This window comes from Erinaceus europaeus, chromosome 13 (assembly GCF_950295315.1).
Source record: "Erinaceus europaeus chromosome 13, mEriEur2.1, whole genome shotgun sequence".
Taxonomy (NCBI): domain Eukaryota; kingdom Metazoa; phylum Chordata; class Mammalia; order Eulipotyphla; family Erinaceidae; genus Erinaceus; species Erinaceus europaeus.
This window is the reverse complement of record NC_080174.1, coordinates 48,105,240-48,116,319: the sequence shown is the minus strand read 5'-3', so window position 1 is coordinate 48,116,319 and position 11,080 is coordinate 48,105,240.

Genomic DNA, 11,080 nt, shown 5'->3' with positions numbered 1-11,080 from the left:
CACTGGTCGGCCCCGCAACTTTGCCAGCATGGATTCTTCAGGCTCAGCCTCTTCAACTTTTTGGCTCTTCCCAACCTGCTTCTCGACCATTTTTGGCAATGCAGTTTCACCTGAGGCCATTTGTTTGTTTGTTTATTTATTTTCCCTTTGTTTTTGCCCTTGTTGTTTTATTGTTGTTGTTATTATTGTTGTTATTATAGATGCCTTCGTTGCTGGATAGGACAGAGAGAAATGGAGAGAGGAGGGGGAGACAGGGAGAGAGAAAGATAGACACCTGCAGACCTGCTTCACCGCTTGTGAAGCGACCCCCCTGCAGGTGGGGAGCCGGGGGCTTGAACCGAGATCCTTATGCCGGTCCTTGTGCTTTGCACCACCTGCGCTTAACCGCTGTGCTACCGCCCGACTCCCTACCTGAGGCCATTTGTAACTGCAGACTTGAAGGCTGTTACTCACCACTTCCCAGCTGCTCTGTGTCCCGGGTTTGTGGTGTCTCAGGCCCTCAGCCTCCAACTCCAGTCACATCTGAGGCTGAGGGGCAAATCTATAAACGTTAAACCTTTAATTCAGTGAGTCCTAGAAAATACCTAGGGAAAAATAGTTGAAAACCTTGGTGGTTTTCCTTTTGTGCTTTTCCTGTAGATACTTTTGGGTAATAATCCTCGGTAGATTATTACCTCTACGGAGGATTATTATGTGGCCCAAAAGTAATGGGTGGGCAGGTGGAGGGACTGGGGTTCCAGGTCCTTTGCTAGTCCCGGGGGAAACACTGAATCTTGTTCTTCACTGTTCAGAATCAGGCAGCAGAGATGAATACCAGGAAGGAAAAAAGAACATGGGTCCTTTTCTGCAGAATGGTGACAGCAGAGAGATTCAATACTCTGCAGTATGTACTTTGTGTTCCTAAGGTCACTGTCTAGGACTTTTCCTGGATCTTGCCACCTGTGGGGAGTACCTTCTGCCATTTCTAGGAGTTTCTGCATTGCTCCAACACTTTCCCCACATGGTCATATGGTCATATGTTCTACATATTAAAGGGGAGTCTGTCCTCAGGGATGGCAAGTTGAATAGGGAGCATTTTGACAATTACAGAATCCAGAACTCCCACCTTCTGCACCCCAAAATAATTTTGGCCCATATTCCCAGAGGGTGATAGGACAAGTAAGCTAGAGGGCTCTGTACCCCCAGTCCACCAAAACCAAAAGCCACCAGGAATCTTATATATATATAATCTTATATGATTATATATATACCATCACTGAAAAGGAGAACTGGAAAACACCCGAAGAGAAAAAAAAAAAGGAAAGTTACCTGGAAGTAGTAACAGGTGTAGTGGTGACAGAAAGAACAAGAAGGCAAGACCACTGAAAAAAATGGGAAGAAAATACATAGATGGAGTTAGACATAGAAATAGAGATAGACAGTTATAGAGTCAGTAGGTATCTGTGACCTTGGGAGAACCACTGTAGTTTCCAATGGAGGGAATGAGGACACCGAACTCTGGTGGTGGAATCTGTGTGGAATTATACTTCTGTTATCTTATAATTTTATTAATTAATATTAAAAACAAAGTTCAGGAACACTTAGCAGGCAGCAATAAAGGCCATGCTATATATAAATGAAATAATGATCCTTTCAACATAGAGTAATGCTGCTGACAACACAATTCTCCAATATTCTGATGGAGAAAGACTTGAAGAAATTAACAGAGAAGAGAATGGGCTAGGAGGTGGCACATCTGGTTAAGCACATGTATTACAGTGTGCAAAGAGCCAAGTTCAAGCCCCTGGTTCCCACCTGCAGGAGGTTGGGAGGCTATAGTCTCTCTCTCCCTCTCTGCCAGGAATGGTGGAAAATCCTGCATATATTGGTTGCTGGTTCCATAAGAGGACCCATATCAGTTACCATATGGTGGCAGGTGCTCTGAAGACAGAGAGATTAAGTTTAAAGAAAGGGATAGATGGAATGCTTTTTTTCTCACTGTCATTTGGGATTCAGACCTTGACCTTGAATATTATTATTTTTTAATTTTCATATTCAATGAAACAGAGACAGAGGAAAAGACACAAAGGAAATGGGGTTTCCTCCGAACTCAGACCTGTGTCATGCATGTGGAAGATTGAATACATTCCCAGGTAAACTACCTTGACACTCAAGGAGTGTTTTTTAAAAAATTTCTTAATAGTGTCTGTCTGTCTATCTATCTGTCTATCTATCTATCCATCATGTGCAGACATAAATATAAAGAGAGAGACAGAGCATAGTTCATTCTACAGAGTGTGTGTAATGGAACCCAGAACCTCAGGCTGGCAAGTCCTTTCACTGCCCACTGAGCCACCTCTCCAGGCTGGACATGGCCTCTCTTTACGCGTAGGGGATGCAGCTAGAGGAGCAGGCAGAAAACCAAAGCCCCAGAGAAATGAGGGTGGGAGTCACAGCCATTTCTGGGAAAACCAGGGCTGGTCAGAGGTAAAAGTAGGACGAAGGCCATGAGAGACACTTGCTTCAGAAGTCAGGGCTCAAGGGGGAGAGTGAGGGGAGTCAGGTGGTAGTGCAGCAGGTTAAGTGCACATGGAGTGAAGCAAAAGACCCGCATGAGGATCCCAGTTAGAGTCCCGGCTCCCCACCTGTAGGGGAGTTGCTTCAGAAGTGGTGAAGCAGGTCTGCAGGTATCTTTCATTCTCTCCTCCCTCTGTCTTCCCTTCCTCTCTCGATTTCTCTCTGTTTTATCTAACAAAGACATCAAGAACAACAACAATAGTAACTACAACAATAAAAAAAACTCGAAGGGAAACAGAAGGGAAAAGAAATATGTATACAAAAAATCTTTTTAAAAAAAGAGGGAGATTGAGAAGAGGAGAAGCAGAGAAGGATGAGGAATCAGAGGGCTCGCTGGGGTTGGGTGAGCTCCAGACACAGCTCCCACCCCCTTCCCTGCCCCCCCCCCAGGGGTCAGATGTTTCAGAGCAATTCCTAATCATTGCACATGTAGAAGAGATCACCTTTTTAAAATACTTATGAGGGATTTTGCATAGTACCTGGATCGGTGCTGGGGGAAGGGAGAGGAACAGGACTGGCTGTCCCTAGAGCGTGGCCATTCTGCCATTATACACATCCCCTCTCACCCCACTCCCTGGATGTCCTAGGCTCTGCCCTCTCTGAGCATCTCTCTTCTCTTTCTGCATGTGCAGGCATGTACACATTTCTGTCCAGCACCCTCAAGTCTCTGGAGGAGAAGGACCACATCCACTGAGTCCTGGACAAGATTACTGACACCTTGATCCACCTTATGGCCAAAGCTTGTCTGACTCTGCAGCAGCAGCACTGCCGCCTGGCCCAGCTTCTCCTCATCCTCTCCCACATCAGACACATGAGGTGAGGCCTCCCCGGGGAGTGTCTGTGGGGCAGGTAGAACCCTAGAAAGTCCCCAAATGAAGATTATAGCCCGCCCAGGAACTATCTTACTATGTGGGATGCAGAAAGTAAGCTCACTTTGGGGTGACAGGGTCAGGAGACAGCTCCTCTGCTAAGATGCATGCCGTGGACCTGGGGTTGAACCCTGGCATCATGTGAGAACATCACAGGACCAGGGAGAGCTCCAGTACTGTGATCTCTCTCTCTCTACCTCTGTCTCTCTGTCTCTCAGTATCAGAAATAGAAAGAATAAAAGAGTTGGCCAGGGAGAAGCAGAAGGAGGCCCTCACAAGAACAGGATGAGTGTGTGTGTGTGTGTGTGTGTGTGTGAGAGAGAGAGAGAGAGAGAGAGAGAGAGAGAGAGAGAGGGAATGAGAGAGAGAGAATGCCTTCTGCATACATTCATGGGAAAACTTGGGTTTAGCACATGCTGGAGTACAGCAGTGTTTCAATCTCTTCTCTCACTCACATTCTCTTTTGTGAAATAGAAAAATATATATATATTCACAATTTTTCCTGTTTCATCCTTTTACAAAAATCTTTTTTTTTTCTGTTGCTTTCTTCCCCCTTGAAGAACCATGGCATTATGAGGTTAGACAGGTCTCAGATGTGCGTCATTGAAAATCTATGCATACAGCCCCCTCTGTCCTGATTTACAGCTCCCTTCCCCCAGCCCCCAGCTTTCCTCTTCCCTCCTGGGGACCACTCATTGGCCTTCCAGTTCAGATGTTTCTTACAGTTTCATTGAGCTCATCGGTTTGGTTTCTCTGTGATGTGGTGACAGCAGAGGACTGAGGAAGGAAGCCATCTGCCTAAGAAAGTCCCAGAATGGCTCTTTTATTGGGAAGAGAGGTGGGTTTAGCCTCTTTGAGGTGTTCCTCATCTATCCTTACCTTAGCCTGAGCAACCCAGGAGCTCAAGATGGTTTAAAGTGGATCTCTCTCTCTCTCATACACACACAAACACACACACACACACACACACACACACACACACACACACACACGCACACTAGAGGGGCTGAGAGAGACAAGCATAATGTTTATGCAAATAGACTTTAATGCCCAAGGCTCCAAGATCCCAGGTTCAATCCCCCACATTACCATAAGCCAGAGCTGAGCAGTACTCTGGTTAAAAATGTTTTTTAATAAATTATATTTTAAAATAATAAACATTAAAATTGATTCATTAAATAAATAAAGGGGTGTGGTTGAGTGCACAGGTTACAGTGCACAAGGACCATATTCAAGTGCCCAGTCCCCACCTGTAGGTGGGGAAGCTTCATGAGTGGTGAAACTGGGCTGCAGGTGTCTCTCTCTGTCTCTCTCTCTCTCTCCCTCTCTCTTCCCCTACCCTCTCAATTTCTGGTTGTATGAATTCAAATAGTACCCCTCTTATCCTATGGTTTTGCCAGTGTTTCCTTTTTTATAAATAAAATAAAAAATAATAATAAATTTAAATACATAAATAAATAAATGGAGGGAGGGCCAGTAAAATATCTTACTTGGATAGCACACAGATTTGCTTTGTGTGTGACCCAAGTTCAAGCCTGCTCCACTGCACTGAAGGAATGTTGGTGCTGTGGTCTCTTTCCCTCTGTCTCAAAAAAAAAAAAATGCAACAGGGCCGGGTGCTGGTGCATCTGGTGGAGCGCACATCAGCCTCCGGTCCCCACGTGCAGGGGGAAACCTTCACAAGTGGTGAATCAGGGCTGCAGGTGTCTCTCTGTCTCTTTCCCTCTCTATATGTCCTCTTCCTCTCTATTTCTGGCTGTCTCTGTCAAATAAATAAAGATAATAAAAATGTAAAATTAATTATTTTAAAAAATGGGACAGGAGATTTGGAAGTGACCATGCTAAGTAGAACAAGTCAGGAAGTGAAACAAATGAACTTGCACAATAATCTGCAGAATAACCAGACTGACTGAAGGTCAAGCCAACCGACATGAGTGATTTCACCAATTCTGGGCCTATTGTTTCTTTCAGATGGAGAGACAGAGAGAGACACACACAGAGAGAGAGGGAGAGATATCAGAGTACTAGTACTCCCCCTGGTGCCGTGCATGGCTTTCCCAAGTGAGACCCATGTGGGAAAGCACACAGGGCAAGGCAAGGCAAGCAAGGACCCTGTTTATTTGCTGAAGTGAGTCTACAGGCCCAAACTGACTCTTAGATTCTGGGAAAACTGTAATGGGCCTTAGAAGAAATAAAGAAGCTGGGTGGCGGATGTGGCAAGTCTTATATATGCAACTCTAGGTGCTAACCCATGCCCTCTGTTTTTATTTGTGGTTAATGTGTTCCAAGGTGGCAAGATAACAGTTCCACACCACATCCAGCACCAAAGTTCTGTGTCCCACCCTCCTACTCCCCAAAAATAACCACTGTGATTCTCGTCTCAGAAACAGTTGGCTTCTTTCTTCTCCTCCTCCTCATTCTGTTTCTTCTTTTCCAAGTTCATGTGTATTAGACTTCTAGATTCCACATATGAGTGAGACCATCCAGTAGTTGTTTTTCATCTCTTTACTTATTTGGGGAAGTATAAATTCCTCCAGTTCTGTCCATTTGTTCCAAAGGACATATCTTCTTTTTTGATTGCAGAATAGTATTTATGGAATATATGGATCAGAATTTCTTTAGGCAGTCATCTGCAGATGGGCATTTAGGCTGCTTTCACTCTCCAGCCACTGTGAATAATGCAGCTATGAACATGATGGTGCATATATCCCTTTGGATGAGTGTATGTCCGCTAAGTAAATACCAAAGAGTGGTATAACTTGATAATTCAGTTTTTATTTATTTAAGGACTTTCTATATAGTTTTCCATTGGGCATGCCCCTTTAAATTTTAATATTGCCAAGCCCATGTTCAATCGCAAAAAATAAAACCTAATACTGATGTGCAAAATAATAATAATGATGATGTTGATGGGGGGGAGATAGCATAATGGTTATGTAAAGAGATTCCTATGCCTGAGGCTTCTAAGTCCTAGGTTCAACCCACCACCACCACCACCAGCCAGAGTTGAGCAGTGCTCTGGCTTAGAGAGAGAGAGAGAGGGAGGGAGAGAGAGAGAGAGAGAAAGAGAGAGGGAAAGAGAGAAACTTGCTTAGGGGCCAGGCAGTGCTACACCTGGTTGAGCGCTCATGTAACAGTGCTCAAGGACCCAGGTTCATGGATTCATGCCCCGGGTCCCCACCTGCAAGGGGAAAGCTTTGCAAGTGGTGAAGCAGGGCTTTGGGTGTCTCTCTGTCTCTCTCTCCCTTTCTATCTCCACCTTCCTCTCAATTTCTAGCTGTCTCTGTCAAGTAAATAAAGATAGTAAAATACATTTTAAAAATAGAGAAATACAGAGTTGGGCGGTAGTGCATCTGGTTAAGCGCATGTTGCGTGAACTGTAAGGGCTGGCTTAAGGATTCCTGTTCAAGCTCCCTGCTCCCCACCTGCAGGGGAGTCACTTCACAAGTGGTGAAGCAGGTCTGCAAGTGTCTATCTTTCTCTCCACTCTCTGTCTTCCCCTCCTCTCTCAATTTCTCTCAGTCCTATCCAACAATAATGGCATCAACAATAACTACAACAATAAAACAACAAGGGCAACAAAAGGGGATAAATAAATTTTAAAAAATTAAAAATAGAGAAATAAGGGGAGTCGGATGATAGCTCAGTGGGTTAAGTGCACATGGTGCGAAGCGCACGGACTGGCTTAAGGATCTTGGTTCGAACCCCGAATCCCCACCTGCAGGGGAGTCGCTTCACAGGCATTGAAGCAGGTCTGCAAGTGTCTATCTTTCTCTCCCCCTCTCTGTCTTTCCCTCCTCTCTCCATTTCTCTCTGTCCTATCCAACAACAAACAATATCAACAATAATAACCACAACAAGGCTACAACAAAAAGGGTAACAAGGAAAAAAAAAAAAAGGCCTCCAGGAGCAGTGGATTCATGGTGCAGGCACCAAGCCGCAGCAATAACCCTAGAGGCAAATAAATAAATAAATAAATAGATAGATAAATAAATAAATCTTAATGGAAAAATAACAAGGCTACGTCCCAGAGACCACAAGCTCAATTCCTTGCAGCACCATCTGCCAGAGCTGAGTGGACCACTGGTTTCTCTCTGTCTCATGAAAATAAAGAGTTAAAAATAAAAGTAATAAAGAAATATGGTCCTTTGATTATAGTGGCTACTGCTATGTCCCTCAAATTCTAGACACATCTGTTTCTCTTCTCCTGTCAGTGAGAGAGTCCTAGAAGGAAAGGTTCCTCTGCCCCCTGGCACCAGCTGAGGCTTTATCACAGGAGACCCAGAAGTGTGAGGTGGGGCAGTTTCCTAGATGATGGTACCCACCACCAAACCAGTTCCTATCCTGTTGCCCAGGAGAGTTTGCAAGCCAAATAGATCCACATTCAAAACAGAGCTGCAGAGATAGCTCAGCTGGCAGAGCTCATGCCTGAGATTCCAGATTCGGTGTTGCATTGGATGAACTTTGAGTTTCTCTCCCTCTTCCTCTCCCTCTCCCTCTCCCTCTCCCTCTCCCTCTCCCTCTCCCTCTCCCTCTCCCTCTCCCTCTCCCTCTCCCTCTCCCTCTCCCTCTCCCTCTCTCTCTCCCTTATTGTTCCTTTCCTCCCTCCCTCTCCTCTCACAAGATATAAGTCTTAAAGAAGGAGGAAGCAGAGGAGAAGGAGGAGGAAGTAACCCCAGGAGGTAGCGCAGTGGAAGAGGACAGGGCTTGCAAGCATGAAGCCCTGAGTTACTGAGTCTGATCCGTGAACCAGAGTTTTGCTCTAACAGGAGCAAAGAAGCAAGTGTATCAACATGCTGGAAAGTGATCTTGAAATGGGGTGGAAGGATCTCAGTGGTCAGAGCAGCTGGGAGCAGAGGATGGACACGCCCCCCCCCCCAAATTGGCTTCCTCTGAACCTCTGCCTGGAGTCTCCCAGAAGCTGCAGCTGTGTGTCCCCCCTCAGCACCTTCTCAGCCTGTGCCCCATCCTCTGCTGACTCCTGATTGAGAAATCAGTCATCATGGTAAAGGCCACAATGAAAGACTGGCGAGCTGAGGGACATTTTTATGAACTGATGGCATTCCTGAACTCACTCGACTCTCCTCAGAATTTAAGCTGTGAAGATTCCGGAGGGATTTTCTCACATTTACGACCAGAAAGAACATGTTTTACATACAAAAAAAGAAAATAGAAAGAAAAGAAAGAAAGACACTCTTTAGCAGTGCTTATCATGGAATGTCTTCAAAAGCAGGAAGAAAAAAAAAAACCGGGGGGGAGTCAGGCCATAGTGCAGTGGGTTATGCGCATGTAGCGCGAAGCACAAGGACTGTTGTAAGGATCCTGGTTGAAGCCCCCAGCTCCGCACCTGCAGGGAACTCACTTCACAGGCAGTGAAGCACGTCTGTAGGTGTCTACCTTTCTCTCCCTCTCTCTGTCTTCCCCTCCTCTCTCCATTTCTCTCTGTCCTATACAACAACAATGACATCAATAACACAACAACAATAACTACAACAACAATAAAAAACACAAGGGCAACAACAGGGAAAATAAATAAATAAATAAAGGTAGAGGCTGGGCATGGTGGTGCCCCTGATTGAGCACACATGATACAATTCACAAGGATCCAGGTTCGAGTCCTGGGTCCCCACTGGCGGAGAGAAAATGTTGTAAGTGGTGAAGCAATGTTGCAGATGTCTCTCTGTCTCTCTCCTTCTCTATGACCCCTGCCTCTCTCAACTTCTGGCTGTCTCTATTCAATAAGTAAATAAAGATAAAAAATGAAATAAAAATAAAGGTACACAAGGAAAAACGTTGGTGTTTGTGGTAAGTTTACACAAAGACAGGAGATCTGCACATGGAAGTTTTAATTATCCGGTGATATTATTACCAATTATCCTAGAAAAAGAACACAAGAACTGAGTCTCTGAGGTAGAGAGATCTGGGCTCAGAAGGGACGGAAGCACGGCAAAAAGCAGAGGTGGAGTTTTACCTCCTCCCTCCTAACCGGTAACACCTGTGGGCTAGGATGAAGCAATCTTTTCTTTCTTCCATTTACTTTTATTTTATTTATTTTATTGGGGGAGGCTAATAGTTTACAGTTGTTGGTACATGTGTAAAATTTCTTTTTTTTTTTTTTGCCTCCAGAGTTATTGCTGCTGTTAGAGGCCATTTTTCTTCTTCTCCTTCTTCTTCTCCTTCTCCTTCTCCTTCTCCTTCTCCTTCTCCTTCTCCTTCTCCTTCTCCTTCTCCTTCTTCTTCTTCTTCTTCTTCTTCTTCTTCTTCTTCTTCTTCTTCTTCTTCTTCTTCTTCTTCTTCTTCTTTGTCTTCTTCTTCTTCTTCTTCTTCTTCTCCTTCTTCTTCTTCTTCATTGGTTAAGACAGAGAAATTGAGAGAGGAGGGGAAGACCAAGAACGGGTGAAAAACATAGACACCTGCAGACCTGCTTCACGACTTGTGAGGCAACCTCCCCACCCCACCACAGGTGGGCAACCGGAGGCTCAAACTGAGAGCCTTGAGAGGATCCTTGTGTTTCATACTGTGTGTGTTTAACCAGGTATGCTACTGCCCAGCCCTTAAAATTTATATTTTCTGCAAAACACTCTCACCCTGCCCCCCCACCTAGGTCCACTTCCACTATCCTGCACCAGGACTTGAAAGCTCCCCCTGACCCCTATCCCCCACACATCTCTAGTCCCTAGTCCTTTGCTTTGGTGCAGTACACCAAACCCAGTCCAAGTTTTGTTTTGTTTCCCCTTTCTATTCTTATTTCTCAACTTCTGTCCATGAGTGAGATCATGCCATCTTCATCCTTCTCTTTCTGGCTTATCTCACTTTACGTGATTCCCTCAAGGCCCATCCAAATGAAGTGAAGCTGGATTCATTATTCTGAATAGCTGAATAGCATTCCATTGTGTATATACATCACAACTTTCTCAGCAACTCATCTGTTGCAGGTGGCTAGGTTGCTTACAGGTTTTGGCTCTTAACAAAGTGTGCTGCTACCAACACCGCATGCACAGGTCTTTTTGATATGACAATCACAGGAGTGAGGAAGCAATCCTTAACACACAGCTTCACCTGGAACTGCTGACTATACTGCAGCCTTCCTAGGGTGGCACCAGAGAGCAACGGTGCCATTTTGTTTCTACCACATGGAGAATGTTTAAAGAACATCTACACTGAGCAGCAAACCAGGTGCAAAAATACAGCCAGATGCAATTGAACAGCCTTCAGGAATGACAGGGCAGTGCTGATTTACCTGGGAAGAAAGATAAAGCCTTTCTGCCTGGCTGGGCAGTAACATACCCAGTTAAATAATAATAATGTAGTTATTGGATAAAGGTAGACAGAAATTGATAGGTAATAATGGGGGGAGAGGAAGGAAGGGAGGAAGGAGAGAGAGAGAGAGAGAGAGAGAGAGAGAGAGAGAGAGGACTTCATCACTCCTTTACTACTCATGAAACGTTTCCCCTGCGAAATGGTGGGGGCCAGGGGCTTGAACTCAGGTTCTTGTGCATGGTGACAGGTGCATTGTACCAAGTGTGACACTGCCTGGATACCAGATGTATTTTGTTATATAATAGTGAGTAACCATACTGCGTATAGGCCTAGGATCAGATGTGCCTTGTTAGGTAATCAGGATGTCATTGTGTCCTGGTTTGTAACCTGGCACA